The sequence below is a fragment of the Schistocerca gregaria genome, chromosome 4, assembly GCF_023897955.1.
Source record: "Schistocerca gregaria isolate iqSchGreg1 chromosome 4, iqSchGreg1.2, whole genome shotgun sequence".
Classification (NCBI taxonomy): Eukaryota; Metazoa; Arthropoda; class Insecta; order Orthoptera; family Acrididae; genus Schistocerca; species Schistocerca gregaria.
The window spans coordinates 615,599,551-615,621,957 of NC_064923.1; the positions used below are offsets into that span (position 1 = coordinate 615,599,551).

Sequence of the window (22,407 nt, forward strand, 5' to 3'; positions counted from 1 at the left end):
GTTTGAATTCTGTTCTTAGGTGTTGTAGTTCACCAGGTAGAACTTTGGGATCTGAGACCACATGTGCTTTATGCACCAAGGAGCATAAGACAATAATGCATTGTGCAGGGTGATGACAACTTGTGACCTGGAAATATACCTCCATGTGAGCTGATTTGTGATGTGCTATGTCCCAGTGTACCATTGGCTTTTCTTATCATCATGACATCCAGAAATGGTAAAATGTCATCATTTTCCACTTCCATTGTGAACTTTATATTTGGATGGAGCAAGTTCAGATGACAGAGAAATGCAGGTGATGTATCTATTCAAAGGTGCTACACCACAAATGTGTCATCTCGATACCACCAGAAGCAGGAAAGTTTGAGACTTGCCTACTGTAGTGCTTTTTCCTCAAAGTCTTCCATAAAATAGTTGGCCACCACGGGAGATAGAGAACTTCCCATGGTGACACTGTCCACTTGTTCAAAATACTAGTCTTCTAATAAGAAATAAGTTACCATAAGCACATATTTCAACACTGCCGCAATGTCTTTTTCAAACTGGCTGCTGATAAGCTCTAATGAGTCCTGCAGGGGTACTTTTGTAAATAAAGATACAAAGTCAAAGCTAACAAAAAGATCTGACAGTTGTAGCTTTAGTGTCCTCAGGCATCCTATGAAGTCCTCGGAACTGCAGATATGGCGGTCTCACTTACCTCTGAGAAATCCCGAGAGTGTAGTAAGGTATTTGGCCAGAAAATAGGTAGAAGCTCAAATGCTGCTTACTATTGGACAAAGAGGAGACCCATCCTTATGTATCTGTGGTAGACCCTAGAGTCTTGGGGGAGCTTCAGCCTTTTGGTGTAGGTTCTTCGTGATTTCAGAAGCAATAGAACTCTTCTTAAGAAGGTCTAATGTTCTTCCCTGTATCTTGCCAGTTGGATCCTCTCTTAGCTTGTGATAAGAAGGATCATTGAGAAGCAGCACCTCCATCTTGCTGTTGTATTCAGCTCGTGAGAAGACGACGGTGGTATTCCCCTTGTAAGCAGGTACCATGACGAGGTCTTCGTCTGCTGTCAAGTCTCACAGAGCTTTCCTTTCTGTTGAGCTGATGTTAAACTTTCTTGTTGGAGCTTATGTTAAAATTCAGCAGGCGTCCCTCCTAGTCTCTTCTGCAACATCACATGGAAGCTTCAAAATTGCCTGTTCTATGCCAGCTATTACATCTAGGATTGGGATAGTGGTGATCACAAGATCCCATGTCTTTGTGGAAACTTGTGTATTGGGCAGACATGCTGAACTTGCAAGGATGTTGTGTTGAACACCAGCACCATACAGGCCTGGGGCAACATGATAAATCAGCGGTAGCAGAGCTTTGTCTAGACATGGGACTTCGCATGTTCTACTCAATGACCAAAATGTTGTCCCTGGCGTCATGTTTCTGGGACTGTTGTTATGGAGGCCATACATACCCACACGGTAGATAACCTTATCAACAGGGATGCAGGTTTTCAACTAAGCACTGCCTGGAATCCAGCCCTGGCTTCCATTAAATCAAAACTGAGAAAAGAACTTCTGATTCATGACTCGGCACAATGCACTGCTGAGCTTTTATTCTGCTTTTAACAACACGAGTATCCGACAGCACAGTTATTGTCCACAGTGTACACGCGAAACATGTTTCTGTGGCTCCCAGCAGGGTGCATTAGGAGTGCTGCTTTTCTCCAACTGCAAGCGTCTTCCTATGCAAGCATATTGCCTGCTCCTGGCATCATAAATTTTGATGCCGCCACGTGATTATCGTCAGTCACGTCTTGCTGCAGTGACAGCAGCAACTGCCGCCACCTGTTGATGTCGAGCAGCTTCATCAATGAAATATTGTGGCATTCACACAATACTATCTGGTGGAAAATCCAAGAAGTATATTTGCAGTGTGCAAAATAGTTTGGGCAAGGTTCAGCATCAAGAGTGGTCATAAACTTATAACTGATTCTTTCTTTCAACCACCAAAATCATCCCCAGGCATAACTAAAAGCTTTAAAGGAAATCTCAGTTTGCTAGTACGTATGTTCACTAATTGTGCTATCATCATTACAGCTGACTTTAATCATCACACAGTCAACTGGAACAGTTAGCTTTGTAAATGATGTAACAATACATCCTACAAAAAAATACTAAATGCCTTCTCTAAAAACTGCTCTCCCTTTCTCTCTTCCCCCCCCCCCCTTCCCTCCCCCCCCCACCCCCACCCCCACCCCCTCTCAGTGATCACAGGCCCAGTAGACCATGCACTGCATCAAAGATCTGCTTCCACCACCTTCTATCTCTCGCAGTCTCTCTCCACCCTGTGGAAATTCATAATGCTGAGATGTCCTTCTCTGTGTCATCTTTCCACCTTGTACAAGGTCTGCTCAATGGCCTTGTTGCCTGGAGAGTTCCTTCAAATGCTTTCTTGGTGTTTCTGTTGTTTTCCTTTCTAGCCGCATGTCCAGCCCATTAGTCTCCTACTTTTCAATTTCTGGATGATAGTGGGTTGCTTCATTAACTGGTGAATTTCATTGTTCTTCTGAATTCTCCATATGCCATTCTGTAACATGGATCCCCAGATTTTTCTCATTGCTTTTCTTTCGAAAACATTGAGTTTTGCTTTTTCATTCTGTGTAAGCATCCAGCTTTCTGAACTGTACACTACTATGGGGCAGATGATAGTGTTGTATATCTTCATCTTTTTGATGATTGACACAGTTTTACTATTCAGTAGGTTGCTTAGTGAATACAGACATCTTGACCCGGAGGCTGTTCTTTCGTTTGTATCCATTGTTATGATATTTTTGCTGTTGAAACGTGTTCCAAGGTATTTAAACTGAAAAACTTTTCTGGATTTAGAATGTTAGTCAATTTCAAAGTAATGATTTGGGTTTATGACTTGACCTATTTCTGTATATTCTGTTTTCTCGTGGTTAATCAAAAGCCCCATTTTGCTCGCACTGTGCCTGAGAAATCTGCTCATGTCTTTCAGTTCCACTCAGCATCACTATATCATCTGCATAAGCCAGGAGTTTTACTTCACTGTGTTCGAACTGGAGACCATTTTATACGTGTACATTACTCTCCTGGACCACTTTCTCAAATGCAAGGTTAAAGAGGACACATGAAATAGCATCTCCTTGTTGTAAGCCTGTTTTAATTGGAAAGGTGGGGGATATAGATCCCCTGAACATCACTATTGCCTGGGAGCCATCCATGCACAGATGTACCATCCTAATGATTTTTACTGGATATACTAAACTTTCGTAACATGTTGTAGAGGCTACTTCTGTGGGTGCAGTCAGAGGCTCACTGGAAGTCAATGAAGAGACAGTGGATGTTTTTGTTAAATTCCCAGTATTTCTCAAAGATCTGTCGTATAGTAAACAAATTATCAGTTGTGGAATAGTTTATTCTAAATCCAGTCTGATAATCTTGAATAATGTTTTCTGCGTAATGTTTAAATTTTTCCAGAATAATCACTGACAGGATTTTGTAGGTTATGTTCAGCTAACTGATTCCTCCATAATTTCCACATTCCACTCTGTTTTCTTTCTTGTGCATGGGGCAGATTATTGCAATTTTCCAATCTTCAGGCAATGTTTCACTTTTCCAGATCATTGTGACAAGGTTACAAATTTCTTTGTATAGTCTGCTTCTGCCCTCGGTTAACATCTCTGCTGCTATCTGGTCCTTGCCTGCTACCTTGTTGTTTTTCAGCTTTTGAATGGTGTGGATCACTTCCTGTTCTGTGGTTCCACATTCGTCATTATTAATGCTGTCACTCTCAGACATTGCATAACTGAAGGTTATGTGCAGATCAGTGCAGTTTAACACTTATGAGAAAACCCAGGAAAGCCCACTTATAATGGATATGTAGTATAACCCCACTTTTACATTCAGAAGTTAATGTTTTTCTGCCATTTCCAACTAATATAACCCCACTTTTACATTCAGAAGTTAATGTTTTTCTGCCCTTTCCAACTATTTCACTACTGTCAAATTTTGCTATGTCCCCAACATTAATTCACACCTGCTTGTATGTTAACATATTTATAATTTTTGTATGATTTGCGCTTTATGATACAACATTCATAGAGAAAAAATTAATGTACTTCACATAAAATGATGCTGACATCAGCCTACAAGTATTGTTTACAAATTTTACATGCTTAATTTTCTTTAACCCTGGATGTTCTGATCTGTAGATCTGAAACAATAAAAATTGGAACAATTTATGGCACTTGGGTAAAATATTCTGGAGGTAAAATAGTCCCCCATTAGGATCTCCAGGTGGGGACTACTGAAGAGGATGTCGTTATCAGGAGAAAGAAAACTGGCATTCTACGGATCGGAGCGTGGAATGTCAGATCCCTTGATCAGGCAGGTAGGTTAGAAAATTTAAAAAGGTATAAATAGTTTGGTCAAGAAGAAAATAGAAGCTTTCGAAATGTGGTGCTACAGAAGAATGCTGAAGATTAGGTGGGTAGATCGCATAACTAATGAGAAAGTATTGAATAGAATTGGGGAGAAGAGAAGTTTGTGGCACAACTTGACTAGAAGAAGGGATCGGTTGGTAGGACATGTTCTAAGGCATCAAGGGATCACCAATTTAGTATTGAAGGGCAGTGTGGAGGGTAAAAATCGTAGAGGGATACCAAGAGATGAATACACTAAACAAATTCAGAAGGATGTAGGTTGCAGTAGGTACTGGGAAATGAAGCAGCTTGCACAGGATAGAGTAGCATGGAGAGCTGCATCAAACCAGTCTCCGGACGACTGAAGACAGCAACAACAGTACTTTTTCTCTTGCCACTGCTAAGCTCCACTCAGCTTGGTGACTGATGACAGTAACTGTTTCGGTAGAAGTTACAAGAAAGTGTGACTTAAGATGAACATTCACTTCTCTCTTGTCACTACCAACTCTAACTTTCAGTACTAGAGGAGGAGATTAGTGTTTAATGTCCCGTTGACAACGAGGTCATTGGAGATGGAGCACAAGCTTTGATTAGGAAAGGATGGGGAAGGAAATCAGCCATTCCCTTTCAAAGGAACCATCCCAGCATTTGTGCCTGAAATGATTTATGGAAATCACGGAAAACCTGAATCAGGATGGTTGGAGATGGATTTGAACTTTCATTCTCCCGAATGAGAGTCCAGTGTGTTAACCACTGCACCACGTCACTCAGTAACTTTCAGTCCTGTATGCTACATAAACAGTAGTATGGTGACATTATTGTAGCCATGTCATTTCAGTATTAACTTTGCACTGTGACTATGATCATGTTTAGAGGACATCTACCTTCCAGTATTTGTAAGCAATATTATAATTTTGTTTATGGTTCGCATATGCACTGAACAGTGTCACCTGGTAGCCATAGTTAACTATGTTGGCTGTGCTGACAAATTTGTTGTTACAGACCGTGATGAGTCAATTTCAATTGACACAGTTACTCCCATCAACCACAGTGCCAAGAGTTAATTATGTGTAACATGTAGCTTTGTTCAGTGTGTTGCGTAAGTAATCAACATTGCAGCTGTTTCTTTCAAGTGGAAGTTTAGTGTTTACTGTTGCAGTTTTAAGGTGAAAAATATTACAAAAGAGGTAGAAAAAACCCTTTTTATGGAAGAGAAAGTAAAAATTCTTGAAAGAGTTTAAGTTTGTTATGGAACACGCATTGCATTAACACAGAGTTTTTGGGTACCTGTGTCTACGCTGAACACCATTGTTTAAAACAAAGGCTTTATTTTGGAAAGTGCAAATAACAGGGGGCTAAAATCAAAATAGATTAAATATGCTAGTTACACTAAATATGCAGAGCTGGAAGAAATTAGGAAGAGCTGGTTTCAGATAGCATGTGCTTTATATGTCCCCCTGAACAATATGATATGGGATGAAAAGGTGCTGAAGGTAGCCAGTATTCTTGGAATTGAAGACTCTTCACATCTAATCGGTGGATCGATGGGTATAATAAGTGATATATGTAGAGTGGTGTTTAAAACTGTATGTGGCGAAGGAAACATTGAAAACATAAAAACAGTTACTGAGTGGCTGCGGCAGATTACAAGAACTTATAAAGTATATAAACTAAAGTCTGTCTTCAGTATATATAAAACTGGTATTTCTTTCAGTACCATTCCAAACAAAACACTCACAACGAAAGGCAAAAATTGCTGTGGTGGGAAACCTAGTGAAGTTTGTCTTACAGTAATTCTAGGTACAAATACTGTTGGCCCTGAAAAATGAAACTATATGTGATAGGCAAATAAAAAACATATTGTTTTAAAAATGTAAAAAACATTGCAAATAAGTGACATTGCCAATAACAAAACATGGTTGGCATCATAATTACTTAGACGTAATTGCAAAGCACTGATGCAAGAATGGGAACCTGTAATAGGAAAATTCCCCTTTTTGTAGAAGTTGCCCTGTACATCAAAACATATAAATTTACGCAATGTCCTGCCACCAAACTGCAGAAAAAGATTGCAGTTCCTGGATTTGCTAATTGTCCATGCCTTCAAAACCTCTTATAAGAAAGACATTGAAATCGTTGTTAAGAATGTGGTAAATTTGACGGAAGCTGGAAAAGATCTAGCCTCCTTCAGTGTGTCATTGTTAGATGTATTGGATTATATAGCCAAGACATAGAGAGAGGTTGAAGAGTCTACTGTTTCCAACTGCTTTTATAAAATGGGATTCATTCAAGCACATGAAGGAAATTCAACTTGTTTCATTGTGGGAAAAGCTGCAATTGTAGCATCCAGTACAAGATTTTCTATACAATAATGAAAATGTTGTCACTGCTGGCAGGGTATATTTTAAATAAATGATTGACTTGCATATACAGACAAATGACTACAGCACAGGACACACTGAGCGAGGTTGCACTGTGGTTAGCTCACTGGACTCGCATTTGGGAGGACAGTGGTTCAAACTCACATCCAGCCATCCTGATTTAGGTTTTCCATGATTTCCCTAAATAGCTTCAGGCAAATGCCAGGATGGTTCCTTTGAAAGAGCACAGCCACCTTCCTTCCCCATCCTTCCCTAATAGAAGGGGACAGACAACCTCGCTGTTTGGTCCCCTCCCATCCATCCATCCAACCAACCAACCAACCAACCAAACAAGCACTGGACATGATAGTAATGACGATAGTGAGGTTCCTTCTGCTGCAGATGTAAATGCAACAGTGAAGACAATAATAATGAAACAATATTTCTGCTGGAGATGTTAAAGCTTTCCATTGTGTTTATGAACTGGAAAACCACATTGAAAAAATGTATGAAGATGTAAATTATCCAATTTAAAAATTAGATCCTATCATACGCGTTTGTTCATTGTCACATTTATGTAAGACCAATTTGAAGTTCATATAATAAATGGAATTGCTTGTTAATGTTTTATTAAGTGCTTGCCTCTTAAGGGCTAGCGTGTGATCCCCTGAGACCAGAATGGAATTTTCACCCAGCAGTAGAATGTGCATTTGTACAATACTTCCTGACAGATTAAAACTTTGTGCCAGGCTTAGACTCAAACTTCTGGAAGGTAGGAGGTGGAAGTAAAGTTGGGAGGACAGCTCATGAATCATGCTTTGGTAATTCATGTGGTTGGAGCACTTACCTGTGAAAAGCAAAGGTCCCAGATTTGAGTCGCAGTACAGCACACTGTATTCATCTGCCAGTAAGTTTCACCCCCTGAAGTTCCACCTATGATGACAGATTGATCTGTAGTGTAGCCTGAGATCTAAATGAGGTTTGTAGAGTAGATGTATGTGAGGATGCTCCTTAAATAATGGAGATCACAATATATCAGAGAAGGTGCATAAACTACAGTAGCTTCAAACAGATTCACTGTAAGATTGTGCAGCAAGGCCATAGTGCTGGCCAAAGAATTTCCTCATGCTGCAACATGCAACCCCTGCTGAGTTACCACAGAGCCTCTTCCTGGGAGTGCAGAGCACACAGGGGGTGGACGGTTCTCATTTTTGTGCAGGTATGTGTCATCGGGCTTGCCATGGCTGTTTATTAATCTATTAATGTAGTGGTGTGGTTGGACCATTTCTCACTGTGTTGAGTGGGTGGTGTTTGCATGGTTGATACCAGTCAAAAAAGATGGTATTGTACAAGGTGAGGTCGTCCAAAACAGTAGTGGAGGTCAGGGTTAGCGAGTGGTGGAGGCTGAAGTGAAGGAGGGGACAGTGCCGAAGCAACAAAAGTAGCAGCTGTGACTGTGAGAATCCCATCTCATGGAAATGTGGAAGTGATCTAATCTGGATGGCAGGACATCAGTCCATTCCCCTCCATGACACAAGAGATGTTCTAAGTGTGTGCTGCCAGTGCTCTAACAGTCCATTACTTTATGGATGGTAAGCTGTTGTTCAAAGTGCTGAACATTGCATAAGTGACATACCCCAGTAAAAAGTGCTGACTTGAACTGTCTGCCTGGATCTGTCATTATTGCAGCAGGACAGTCAAAATGGAAAATCTGTAGAATGACAAATGTCTTTGCAATGGTCTTGACACTGATGTCCAGAATTGGTGTAGTTTCAACCCAACGTGTTACTGTGCCAGTTGATGAAAGAATACATTGATAACCCAGTGAATTGGGGAGGGGTCCAACAGTATCTAAGATGACATGCTGAAAAGTCTGTTAGAAGTAGGCTAACAGTCGTGTTGTTGTGCACACCATCCTGTTTTGGAGTGTTGACATGCAGTATATGCTTGCATTTACGATATACAACCTTCCTTGATATTTGGCCATACAAAGCAGTCTGTGACAAACTTTGTTGTAGGTCAGATCCCCGGGTGTGATAGCCCTGTTATCAAAAATGGCTCACCTCATAGTCAGTGATACTAGTAAACAAAGGTGGTTTCGTGAGATATCACATAGTACTAGCATTGAAGAGCCAGGAACATTGTGGCATTCAGATGTGATGTTATTGTGCAATAGTCTGTGTTATTGTGTCTCTTGAAGCTGCACTGTTGCAAGTTTGTCAAAATCAGTACCGTATTTTATGGTGTATAAGACAGTGTTTTCTTTGAAAAATTACTTCCAAATTTCAAGTGCACCTTATACTGAAATTAATGTAAAAATGTCCAGCGCTCAATTTAAACTTCTCGCCAGTCTTAAAAATCATGATATATTTGACACTGCGGGAAACCTATCTGTATATGGCAACACTGGATTCAACTGACAGCAACAGTGCACCAATGCAACAAACATCAGTTATGGGAGTTCAAAATCTTGCTAACAATGCCTCCCTCCCACTCTGCCAACAAAAACCTAGAACACTGTCTAGTCTAGGATGCGTCATTGCGGTCTATGGTGCCAGTGAACTTGGATTGACAGAGATTTGTGTTATCAGTGACTGTATAATATTTTTGTTAGTAGCTAGTTTCGTAATGGAAAAAGAAAAGGTATTCACATGATGTGGGCTATAAATTGAAAGTAATAGTATGTGCAGAACAACATGGAAGCAGAGCAGCTGAGCAGCATTTCGGTCCTCCACTAACATAAAAAGCTATTTGTGATTGGTGGGCTAGTAAAGAAGAACTGAAAAAAAAAAGAGGAAGACTAAATGCACAAATAGAGCACTGAATGCGAAACTGCCAAAACTAGATGATAACAAATTCAAATGGATTCAAAGACTTCACCCAAATGGTATTGAAATTAATACAAAAATAATTTAAATACATGCTTGTAAGTAAGTGCTACAGTGGAATCTGATGGGATTTAAGGGTAGGATTGGTTGGTGCTACTGGTCTATGAAGCGTCATGGACTTAGCAGACAATCCAAGACCAAAATATCTCAGAAAATGCCACAAGAATATGAAGAGAGAATATTATCTTTCCATCGCTTTATTATTTAGCATCAAAATACAACTAGTGTGGAACTAAGCCATATAGTGAATATGGATGAAACTCCTCTGACATTAGTGTGTGGAGTACAACAGCAGTTGCCATGAAAAGTGCTAAAATTGTAACTATAAAAATACGTGGACATGAAAAAATACACTATAGAGTTGCCCTTTCATGTTGTACTGGTGGTGATAAACTCAATTCAATGACAATTTTCAAGTGCAAAACAATGCCAAAACCTTTTAAAATACTGCCAAGTGTTGTTGGTCATGTACATTATAAGGGCTGGATGGATGAGGCTGATATGGAATTATGGATTAACAGAGTTGAGCAGTTGTTTATATTTCACGGCATACAGTTGCACCTGCAGGAGTTCTAAAGCTAAGTCCTGACAAAGTTGTTTGTGCACTGTTATTCAGTTATTAAATTTAATATTTTTTTAATTGTGTCTCGTGCTGTTTCTGGTGAAATAATGGATTAATAAACTTTCAGAAACTTTCACCTACTGTGTTTTTTAGAGTTGTTTGTTGTTTATTAAATTTAGTGTGGTAGTTTTCAGCTGACGTTTCTTATTGTTTGTAGTGGAATATTTCAGTAACACATTTGTTCACTGTGTTTCATTTCATTGAGTGTTACAGTGGTCACTTCAATTTTTGGTTTTAGATAAGAAATTGCTTGAAGTTTTTGTGGTATTGGTATTAGTTGTGGTTTAGTAATATTAAAAGAAGTAGTTGCTTTCTTGTTAGAGAGTGAAATACAAGATCACTATTGTTAGTTCTTTAAATAGTTCTACTGTTGTAATTGAACTTAGGTAATGTAGACATTTAGTTTTTTCAGTATCTGTTAAAATTTTATCATGAGTGAGAAGTGTGGCCTTTGTCATAGGTTTGTGGGATGCGGGTTCCGGTGTGAGATTTGTTCAAAGTATTTTTATTGGGGGGAATGCAGTGGTGAAGTCAGTGGGCATTCTAGTGAGATCCTCACCAGGAAATACAGAATTTGTAGCAGAAATAAGTTGATAGAGGAGCAGGAGCATAAGATCTGTGCCCTTCATGTGCATTTACAAGACACAAAGGATGAGAAGGGTGAGGGTGCTGGGGAATGAGAAATGGCAGTTGGTAAGAGAACAGCTAGGAGGAGGATACATTCAGACAGTTGTACTTTGTGTATAACCAATAGATTTAACCAACTGTCAGAGTTGAGTGGAGAGGAGCATCTTGTAGCTGTAGACATAAGAAATGTGCAGCAGTCCTCAGCAGTTAGGGAGCCTAAGTCAGCTGCAATTTCTAACAGAAAGAAGAAGGCTCTGCTGCTAGATAGTTTTCATGGTAGAGGTGTGGGCCAGCAGTTGCAGGAAGTGTTTGCGGAGTGAGTACCAGGTCACCAGCATTGTGAAGCCTAGGCAGGATTGGCTCAGGTGACTGTTAACGTAAGGAAGTTACATAGGACCTTCATGAAAGTGGATCACGTAAGGATTGTGGGTGGAGTTGGGAATAGTCTTCATAGGGAGAGGAGGTATGATGTAGGTGGTGACCTGGTAAAGATAGCTACTGAAACTGGTGGCACTAATGTGCACTCTGTGCAACTGTTCCAGCGTCATGATCAACCTCATTTTAATGCTGCTGTTAGGTGTGTTAACTTGTGGCTGGAGAAGGCACTGATGGTGGAGGGCATGGCTCACATTGCAGTGCTGCCAATTGAGTCTGTCAATAGATCATGTTTCATTTGGCATGGCCAGCACCTCAATAGGAATGGGAAGGGGAGGCTTGCAAAGCTTATAGGTGACACTCTAGTGGGCGGTGGTGGGATCATTCATGGGAAAAATTCCTGTAGTAGTTGGTGTTAGAGCTGCATCTTTTTTAGACTGAAGTCAGCTGACGGGTATCCCTGCTTAAAGAAGTCCCTCTAACAGAGGAATCACCTTCAAAGGAGGCCAGGTATCCAAGTAGTAAAGGAATTAGCATATTTCATCAAAATATAAGACGTATTAGAGATAGTTAGTGAGCTGCTTATAGATGTTGACTCTGACATTATTGGTATATCAGAACACCACTTAAATAATTTGACAATTCAGAGGCTTCGTTTAGCAGGATACAGACTAGGTGGCTATTTTTCAAGGAGTTTCTTGAGGAGTGGGGGAGCGGCCATGTAAAAAAAAAAAAAAACAGTATTCCATTTGAGACTATAGACTATCTCAGCACTGCACTGAACAGGTGTTGTGCAGGGGCAGTTAAATTTAGTGAAACTAAGCTTCTAATTGTTGTTGTTTGTAGGTCTCCTAACTCTGACTTCAGAGCATTTCTGCTCAAGCTAGAGAGGGTTCTTGATTCACTTTATTGAAAGTACGAGAAATTAGTTAAATGCGGCAATTTCAGTATAAATTTTGTATATGATGATGCAAGAAAAAGAATGTTGGAAGATCTCCTAAATTCATATGAGCTGATGCAGATTGTTTTTTTCCAACCAATTTGCAAGGGAACAGTAGCACAGCCACAGACAGAATTTTTATTCGTTCTTCATTACTAGATGGGCATTCTGTTAGTAAAATGGTGAATGGCCTATCAGACAATGATTTACAAATTTTAACACGAAAAGGTTTTTGTACTCACACAAATGTTATATATAATTAATCTTGTTAAGGAACAAGAGTGGCAGGATGTTTATAGTCTGATAACATAGATGACAAATATAATGCTTTCCTTAACACATATCTTATGCTCTTTGAAAGCTGTTTTCCATTAGAACATTCTAAACAGGACACTAAAAGCAAAAGGCAGCCTGGCTGACTAGAGGGATAATGATATCATGTAGAACAAAGTGGGAATTATTTCAAAATGTTAGAAGTTGTCACAATCAAGCTACAGAAGCCCATAACAAAACATATTGTAAGGTACTTAAAAATGTTATTAGGAAGGCAAAGAGTACATGGTACACAAGTAGAACAGCTAATTTTACAGGATAAAATTAAAACCATATGGTCAGTCGTGAGGGAAGTTTCTGGTCAGCAGTACAAAGTTCATAGAAAACACATTTCTGATACTGATAAGTCAAATATATGTACAGTATTTAACTATTAATTTCTGAGCATTGCTGCCAAATTAAATAAAAACTTAGTTTCTACAGGGAATCATATAACTCTCTTGGAAAATGCCTTCCTGAGATTGATTTCCAAAATAATCCTTTGTGATACTGACAGTGGGGAGGAATCAGTTTTTACAGTTTCTAACACACAATTCAGTAAAACCTGACGTTTTAATTTCACAGAATGGATATGTGATTAATGAAAGTGAACAGTTCATATTTCTAGGTGTTCAGATTGATAGTGAACTGTCGTAGAAAGCCCAAGTTCAGGAACTTGCTCAAAGACTTAATGCTGCCATTTTTATTATTGGAATAGTATCTAAAGTAAATGATAGTTCAACTTGAAAAGTAATCTGCTTTGTATATTTTCATTCGGTTATGGAGTATGGTTTTATATTTTGGCGTAACTCTTCCCATTCTCAAAGGATATTTTTGGTTCAGAAACAGGTGGTTTGGGCAATAAGTGGTGTAAGTTCGTGAACCTCTTGTCGACCCCTGTTCATTAGTCTGGGTATTCTGACATTGGGCTCTCAAAAAATATATACGTTCTTTACTGTCATTTCTTGTTAACAAAATCAGCTTATTCCCAAGAATTAACAGCTTTCACTTGGGTGGAAATCCAATCTGCATTTGGATCACACTTCCTTGACTCCTGTGCTGTGTAATGCTGCATGCATTTTCAGTAATTTACCACAAGAATTCAAAAATCTTACTAGTAATTCACTTGCTTTCAAATCGAAATTGAAGAGTTTCTTCATAGGTCACTCCTCTTCTGTCGAGGAGTTCCTTGAAACATTAAGCTGATTCCTGTGTTACAGTGTTGATTGGTTTTACATAATCTTAAAGCTTGCCTTTTTGGGTGCATAAACATTTTATTTTATCTGTTGTTACTTTTATGTTGTAATTTCACAGACTGACATGTTCCATGACCTTGGATATTTCCTCCTCAATTTGGTTCAGTGGAACTAGAAGTGTAAAATAAAATAAATAAATAGTATGGGAGAGAAGGAAAGATGCTTTATTGAAGGAGAAATCTCTTCTTATGCTAGATCAGTTTAATAGTCACTTGAAAAATTCTGTGAAAGAGAAATAGAGGGATGGAAATACAGAGCTTGCTGTCATTCTGCGAAGACTTATTTCATAATTGCAACCTCATGATGTCACAATAAATAAACCATTTAAGGTGTATCTGAGAGAGGAATGGAAACATAGATGATGGATGAAATCCAGCATGAATTCACACCAAGGGCAACTATCAAATGACCTACAATCAACAAGTGTGTCAGTAGACAAAACAGTCATATCGTTAAATCTTTCAAGAAGTGCGGCATAAGTAATGTTCTCAGTGGCAGTGAAAGCCATCTTGTGTATGAAGAGGACAATGATGATGCGAAGAGGAGGAAGAAAAAAGTTCAGGGGATGATTTGTATGGATTTTCAAGGTCATTTTGTGAACTAAGATTTTTTTATTTTGGCTTTGCAATCTAATAATAAAAATGATAAAAAATTTATTCCTTAAAAAATTGCTTAAAAACTAAGGTGCATCTTGTACTCCATAAAATACAGTGACTACTGAGAGAGTATTGATTTGTGAAAGCAAATCAGCCACGACATTGCCCCTGCCAGGAAAGTGTTGGAAGTCTGTTGTAACTTTTACGATGTAGTCAAATGGTGGAAGTATCATGGGCAGCAGACTTTTTGCTGAATTGCTGATAGAATCTGCTTGGGAACTATGACCCATAGATTGTTAGAGATTAGATTAGATTAGATTAATACTTGTTCCATAGATCATGAATACGACACTTCGTAATGATGTGGAACGTGTTAAAGATCTGCCCTCGCTGTATTGCTTTGTACACTGCAAATAGTTTCCTGTCATGGGATGACCACTTTCAGTGGGAATACTTCAACTCTTTGGAAAATAAGCACAGTTGCTGTTGGATGCTTACTACTGACTGTAGGGGAGAATCATCTGCATTAGAGATGATCATCAGATGGGCAGTGGGGAGTGGGTCTGCCAGAGTTGCAGCCTGAGAAAGGCAGTCTCTATTTTTTTTCAAATGCTTGTTCCATCTGTGGGGTCCAGTTAATATTTTTTTCCTGCGGTGTGCTTACCATCTAATGCATCTGCAAGAGGTGCCTCAATAGCAGCTACATTAGGCAGGTGCCTACAATAAAAATTTATCATTCCAAGAAAATTGTGTAATTCATGAAAGGTCTGTGGCTGTGATTGCAGTAGGTGACAAATGAGTGTGATACATCATTGTGTACGCCGTATGCTGTCACTGCAAACCAAATAGCCAAAGAATCTAACTTGAGGCTGTTTCGTTAGACAGTTATCATTGTTGATGCTAATGCCAAGTTTGTGTAAATTATTGAAAACTAGTTTGAGATGCTCATCATGTTCCTCTTGGGATGTAGAGAAGACCAAATTATCATTCAAGTAAGCATAGCAGAAGTGAAATTTGAAAAGGACATTGTCTATGAATCTTTGCTAAGTCTTTTCTGTATTTTTAAGTCCACACAGCATGTAAAGGAATTCATAAATTCTGAAAGTGGTGGTGATAGACTTCTTCGGAATGTCATGTGGGCTCATAAGTATCTACTGATATGCTTTCTTGCAACACCATACACTGAACACTGAGGTGCCTGCCAAATAATTCACAAAGTCTTGGATATTTGGGATGGGATAACTATCTGGTATTGTGCAAGACTTAAGAGTCCAGTAGTCGCCACAGTCTTAGGTTCTGTCCTCCTTTGGTATGACCCTGATGAGTGAGCCCCAAGGACTATTGGACTGTCTGACAATATCAGCTTGCAGTAACTCCTATATAACATGCTTAGACACACTAAATTTATCCGGAGTTAACGTTGGTGCCTTGAGTCAGGCTGGCAAGCCTGGCATGGTATTTATTTTATAAACTGTTTAGTTACTAATAACACACTGTCTGAAGTGCACACATGAATCTGGCAGGCTGGTGGAAATGTGTACAAGAAGTGCACAGGTACCAGAAGAAGAAAGCACTGGACTGACCTTTGTTGATGCTTGTTAAGCTGTTGAAGTCTGTACTCATGGTGTATGGGACACTGCTGCTCACTGCTCAATGCTACCTCATTTGTGATGGTATAGCCAGAAAGACGATGCTGCTCCTGACTGAGTTGTTTCACCTATGTATGTGTGGTGGTGAGCTTGGCTGTAGATGCGTAAATTTTGTTAGTATAGTGTGGCTTTCTTCATGTAGGCGAAGCGTGTCCTTCTGTATGTCAAAGTATCACTGAGTAATGTATTGCAAGTACCTGTTGATAATGTTTGTGTGTCCGCAAGCTGGTGTCCACAGCATTGGTTGCATGAGGGATTGTGGGTTGCTGCCGATTCCAGTCACAGAATGTTCTGGCTTTGCTGTGGAAGATTTCTATGTGCCATATCAGGAGAGAGATGAAAATGTCTTTTAAAAGTCAGCCCCCAATACTGGTTCATTGATGCCAACATAAAAAATTGCTTGGACAATGTATCTGCTAACCTGAAGTCTAAGATTTTAGAGATGTTCCATATACTGCAGTGTATGAATTGTTTGCTGCACAGATCTTAAATGCCAATAGTTTTTTTTCCATTAATGGTAGTTCATATGGAATTACACTCACCTCAGACTCATTGTCAACAAGAAAATACTGGTTGCAGGTTTGATCCAGGATGTAGAGTCAACTGCAGGTGGACAGTGTGCAATGAGATTGACTCACATGTTGAGGCAGTAGGTGACTTGAATTGGTGCAATGATCTGGAGTGTTTATACCATGTTGGTGCTCCCGAGGTTCTCTATAGTTGTGTGCTTTATTGCTGAAATGGTCATGAAACCAACAGAGTCATTATCACATCGTCTTGTCGGCGAGTGGTGTGTTGGTGTTAGCCAGCCGTGTATTTCCTCTGGCTGGTTGGAAGTCACTGCCCAGGCAGGTGCATGTGACATCATCCTCAACACTGCTTGTGCGCACTGGAATCTTTTGGCTTTCTGCTGTTGTGCATTGTGACGTGGTTCCTGACTGAGGCAGGGCTTGTATTGTTGTTCAGTGAATTAACGCACTGTCACTGTTGTAACACAAATAAGATTCTGTCTGCTAAAATTAATTTCTCTGATGGCTCATTCTCACATGAAATAATTGCTAACTGTAACTGGGAAGGTAGCTGTATAATCCAGTGTCCATATGGTGTGTGAACTGGCTTGATTATTGCATCAGTCAGTGTTCAGGTGTTCAGAGACATCTCCAGAATTTTGAAGGCACCTTGGTCTCCAAATGTTGATTGTAAATAACCTGATGCAACTGTTGTTCCAGAATTTGTGTTAGACACTGGATGAGCTCTGTTGTCACGATTCGTATTTGTAGGTAGCCGGGGGTGACAAAATAACACGACTAATGAGGCTGGTTTGTTCACCAAGGTGACACAGTATTGTGAGGAACATGGAGCTGTCATCAGAAATGCTGTGATTGTGGAGAATGCACTCGAAAATAGCTAACCACATAGCTGGTTGTTTCAGCCAGAAAAGTGGCAGAAAAGTTTGGTAGTCAAAATTCTGATATGCTTGTAGTGCCACAGCTGGACAGAGAGCAACAGCGGATGAGCTTTCATGTGAAAACCGGGATGCAGAGGGAAATCCTGCAAAAGTGTTTGTGTGTGGCCCAAATGAGTGGACTGCACTTTGCACTGTGAAAGAATTTGGCAGAACTGTACACATTGTGGTAGGCGTGACACCATTGAGAGATGTTGTTCCGGGTCTGTCGGAGGCAGTTTGTTGAAATGCATCTTGCTGGTATGTGAATGAGTTGTATTCATCACCAGAGACAGTCAGAAGATCAGTAGTTGATGCACATCATTTGGATTCATGTGGGTACTTATTGACACCAACTACACTACTGAACAAAATGTCGTTTTCAGCTTTAACCAAAGGCACGAGTTGTCGCTGCTGATGCAAAGCACTGAACACACTACCATATGACTCACTGTCCTGTATTAACTTGTCTCTTGACACTAAGGTTGTAAGATGTCTCCATTGTTGTTACAAGAAGATGAGTCGAACATAGAATAATTCATAGCTGATAATGTTGTTTGATGTGGGGTCACCAATGTAGAATAGACATAAGTGCCGGTTAAGGGGTGTCGGAACGCCCTATCCCAACGATGTTAAATTTAGTGACTTGGCTTCCCTGTATTTCAGGAACCACTGTAACCACTGACATGAAACTTTTACAGGACATTAAACTGTATGTTCTGAGTCTACTGAACTACACTAACTGCATTTCAGCCGCTGCTTTCTGAAATACATTTCTTTAATTACACGGTTAAATTTTGTGTACTTTTTTATGTTATCTTAAATAATTTTAATTGTTCTTTTAGTTCAGTAGACTCAGGACCTGTATGTTATTACTCCCTGAAAATTGGAATACTCTCCTCAAAGAGGTTTCTGAGGTTTAGGCAAAAATGCAACAGAAGATGTAAATTTTCAGGAACGGTCTCTTAAAGTTTCAGAAGACTGTAACTCACTTAATATATGCTTAATTTCTTATTTTTAGTCACTCAGAAGCACCCTGAACCATTCTCTATATCATCCTCTTGATCTTTTTCCAAGTCTTTCCTTCTTTCTGGACTCCTTAGTGGCCAATTTTGCTGCATACTCCACTTTATCAATTCGAACCTTGTCCATCTGTTAAAGTTCTGATGCAGTTTGCTTCAGGATTAGTTCCCATATGCTGTAGCACTTTCACCCTACCAATGTTGCCATCATTGAAAGCAATAACAGCATCATTGACCCCCCACTTTAGTGTCTTCATTTCAACAAAAACATTGGTAAGCGAGTCCATATAAGATTATTGAACACTTAATTGGGATTCTGAGTCTGGCCATGCAGACACGTCTTCAGTAGTTCAGTGTTTGCCAGGTCTCTGTAAATAGGTTTTATGATAACCATGATTGCTGCTGGGATGGAATGTTTATTACCTGTATGAACTGTTTCAGTACTGGGCATTGCGGTAATTTCACGATGAAACAGGTCCAGCAGGGCAAAGGTGGTGTACTGGTGTTTCATCACTTGACAGTCTATGGAAGAAGGTAGCCCATACTGCCTGCTTCATTTTCAACAAAGCCTCGGTATAGCCATCTCATAATTCTGCTGTAGTTCATCAGTCATTTTGTCTGTCAGCCTGCTTCTTATGGTTTTACCATCAGAAAGTTTTTGTCTCTCAAACTTTGTTTCAGCTTCCTCAACCTGATGCCCATCCTCTTCTGGACATGACCACCACATTCCAGTTTTGTGGTGATCTTCTCACCATAAGGCTGAGCAGCTACTACACTGTTATATGCTCGATCACCTAAGACCTTAGTGTAACACACTCCTTTTTCGTTTAGAGATCGACTAAAAATTTCAATAGCTGCAGAGGCCTCCATACCACCACTTGTTCCTCCATAATTTCTGTCACAGGTATGCCCTTCTTCATTCCCTGATTTACACTTACAATGATGTTTGTTTAAAATATGGAAATGTATTACCTTTCAGTATCCACACTGGTCACTGTAGCAACAGAATTCTTAGAACTGTAGCCATGCTTCTGCCAAGTGCCATCAGAAGCTACTGGTATGTTGGTCATACCATCATTTATTTCAGCAGCTTCATTTGCAGCATCCTTCATTGACTCACAGGCAACAGATTCCACAGCAGCTCCAATAAATCCTGCATATTTGTCGATTTTACAAGGTGGGCATGGCATATTCATCACGGCACACACAGTTTATGTTGCAGTGTGTTCTTTGCCAATAGCTCTCAATCCATAAAACCACATAACATTTACTTCAAAATAATTATCTTTACACTATGAAACTTCCTGGCAGATTAAAACTGTGTGCCCGACCGAGACTCGAACTCGGGACCTTTGCCTTTCGTGGGCAAGTGCTCTACCAACTGAGCTACCGAAGCACGACTCACGCCCGGTACTCACAGCTTTACTTCTGCCAGTTCCTCGCCTCCTACCTTCCAAACTTTTACAGAAGCTCTCCTGCGAACCTTGCAGAACTAGCACTCCTGAAAGAAAGGATATTGCGGAGACATGGCTTAGCCACAGCCTGGGGGATGTTTCCAGAATGAGATTTTTCACTGTGCTGTGGAGTGTGTGCTGATTTTATTTTAATCTTTGATGCACTAATGGGTGTTTCTCTTGATACTGACGAGTTTGCCTGTATTTAATGTCTGTAACTTCACACACCACATGTTGAACACAGTGTTTCCTTTTATTTGAAAATCTATTGCCATGAAACCCCAAGTTTCTTAAAAAACACTTTGTTTTGGCATCATACTTTACTTTTTGAGAGATTTACCGATCTATTTGTCACTTTTCCTCAGAAAAATGTTAGCACTTTGACATACAATGTGTGTTTATACTATGAAATAATACAATACTGTTTTGGACAGTGCTACCAATACAAACATGTAATTTAACCTTTATAACACAGCAATCCAAGCCTTCTATATAAAAAATTACCTATTTTATTAGATCTTGAAGTGCTGCACATAAAAATTTTAACATTTTCAACCGGTGTGGATTGTATTTGAAAAATAAAATACTTCCCATGTGAGTTTATGAGTGATATATGTATCATTTTATTCAGAAAATTACAAATTTTATAATGAGATAAAAATCTGAAAATGAGGAAAAAAAACATTCCCGTTCTAACTCCCTTAAATAATGGAGGTCACAAAACCATGAATTTGGACTTGATTACTAGGCATAAATAAATCGGAGAACATACTTACATCATACGTACATCACAATAGCTCAAACACGCTTAGTGAATGTCTTGTAGTGTAGCAGTAGCACTGGCCAAAGAGCTGCAGCATGTGATTTTGCTAGGCTGCCACAGGTTTGAAGATGGCAATTTGGTTGCGAGTGAGTGAACCCAACAAATGTGAATGTGAAATAAAAGTTGTCATGGCAAATTGAGCTTGCTTTCCAATATAAATTATAAAAAGGCTATATAAATTTTGGATACTGTGTTCAGCCATTGATGTCACTTTTCCCAACACTTTAGCAGGATGAATTGCACTAAAATGATGCATATTGGAGAGATTCTTAACACGGTGTAACACTTTTTAAAACCATGCAGGTATGAATATGAAATGCCAAATACAGCACCTTAGCTTTTAAGACGCTTACATGAATGTGGCAGCTACTATTTTTCTCCCTCTGCAGAATGCATCATTTTTAGTGCAGTTTGTTATGTTAAAGTGTCGGGAAATGTCATATTGGCAGCTAAACATGGTACCAAATTAATGAAAACTTCATTACTTAATGAAAAGTAATTTCCCACCTTTTACATTTTCCCCTTAAAAATTATACCACTTCTCATAAGTCCCTTAAAAGTTTAAATGAAGTTTCATTGTCTATTGATTCTAATGGCAACATTTAGACCTAAACTCTTTGAGCATGTCCTCACTAAAACTGATATCAGTGACCATGAAGCAATTACTACAATGAATACCACAGTACCAATGACATTTAAAACAGGTAGGAAGATTTATATGTTCAGCAAATGGGATAAAAATGTTGTCGTGTCTTATCTCAAGGAGGATTTGGGAACATTAACTCTGGACAGGTGCAGGTAGAAGAACTGTGGTTCAAGTTTAAAAGAATAATTGACTGTGCACTAGATAGATAAGCACCTAGTAGAATAGTTCATAATGGGCGTAAAACAAAACATGAGTATGTAGACAGACAACTGCAGAATTAAATGCACTTCACTGTTACCAGGGCAGCCTCTAATGCCTTCAGTGACTACTGTAGCAGAATCTTATCAAAAGAAAGATCTCTTACAAACTCCAAAGAAATTTTGTTCATATATAAAGGCTGTTAGTGGCCTCATAGTTAGGAGCCCAGACAATCACTGAAATTGAGGGTAACAAAGCAAAAGCAAAAATAATTAACTTCATTTTCAGATGTACAAGGGAAAATGTAGTAGCTTTGCCCAGTTTCTCACACCTGTATTAAAACAAGTGCTATAGATGTCAGTGTCAGTGTTGTTAAGAAGCAGCTGCCCAATGTAATCCCTATCAGATTCTTAATAGATCCACTGTAGAATCTTTTGAAATGGCTCTGAGCACCATGGGACTTAACATTTATGGTCATCAGTCCCCTAGAACTTAGAACTACTTAAATCTAACTAACCGAAGGACATCACACAACAACAAGCCATCACGAGGCAGGGAAAATCCCTGACCCCACCGGGAATCGAACCCGGGAACCCGGGCGTGGGAAGCGAGAATGCTACCGCACGACCATGAGATGCGGGCAATCTTTTTAAAACAGTGATCTCCCCCATGTCATACAACGTAGATTCCGAAAACAGTTGTTGTGGAAACACAGCTCATGCTTTTCTCACATCTTTCTTGAAAATCATGGATGTGGTACATACATATA

General features: G+C 39.4%; 1 protein-coding gene across 1 annotated transcript in view; it reads left to right on the plus strand.

Moving 5' to 3' along the window:
• LOC126267137 (transmembrane protein 179) overlaps positions 1-22,407 on the plus strand; it is a 43,870-nt gene that overhangs the window by 17,323 nt on the left and 4,140 nt on the right. The gene's annotated exons all lie outside the window — the stretch shown is intronic.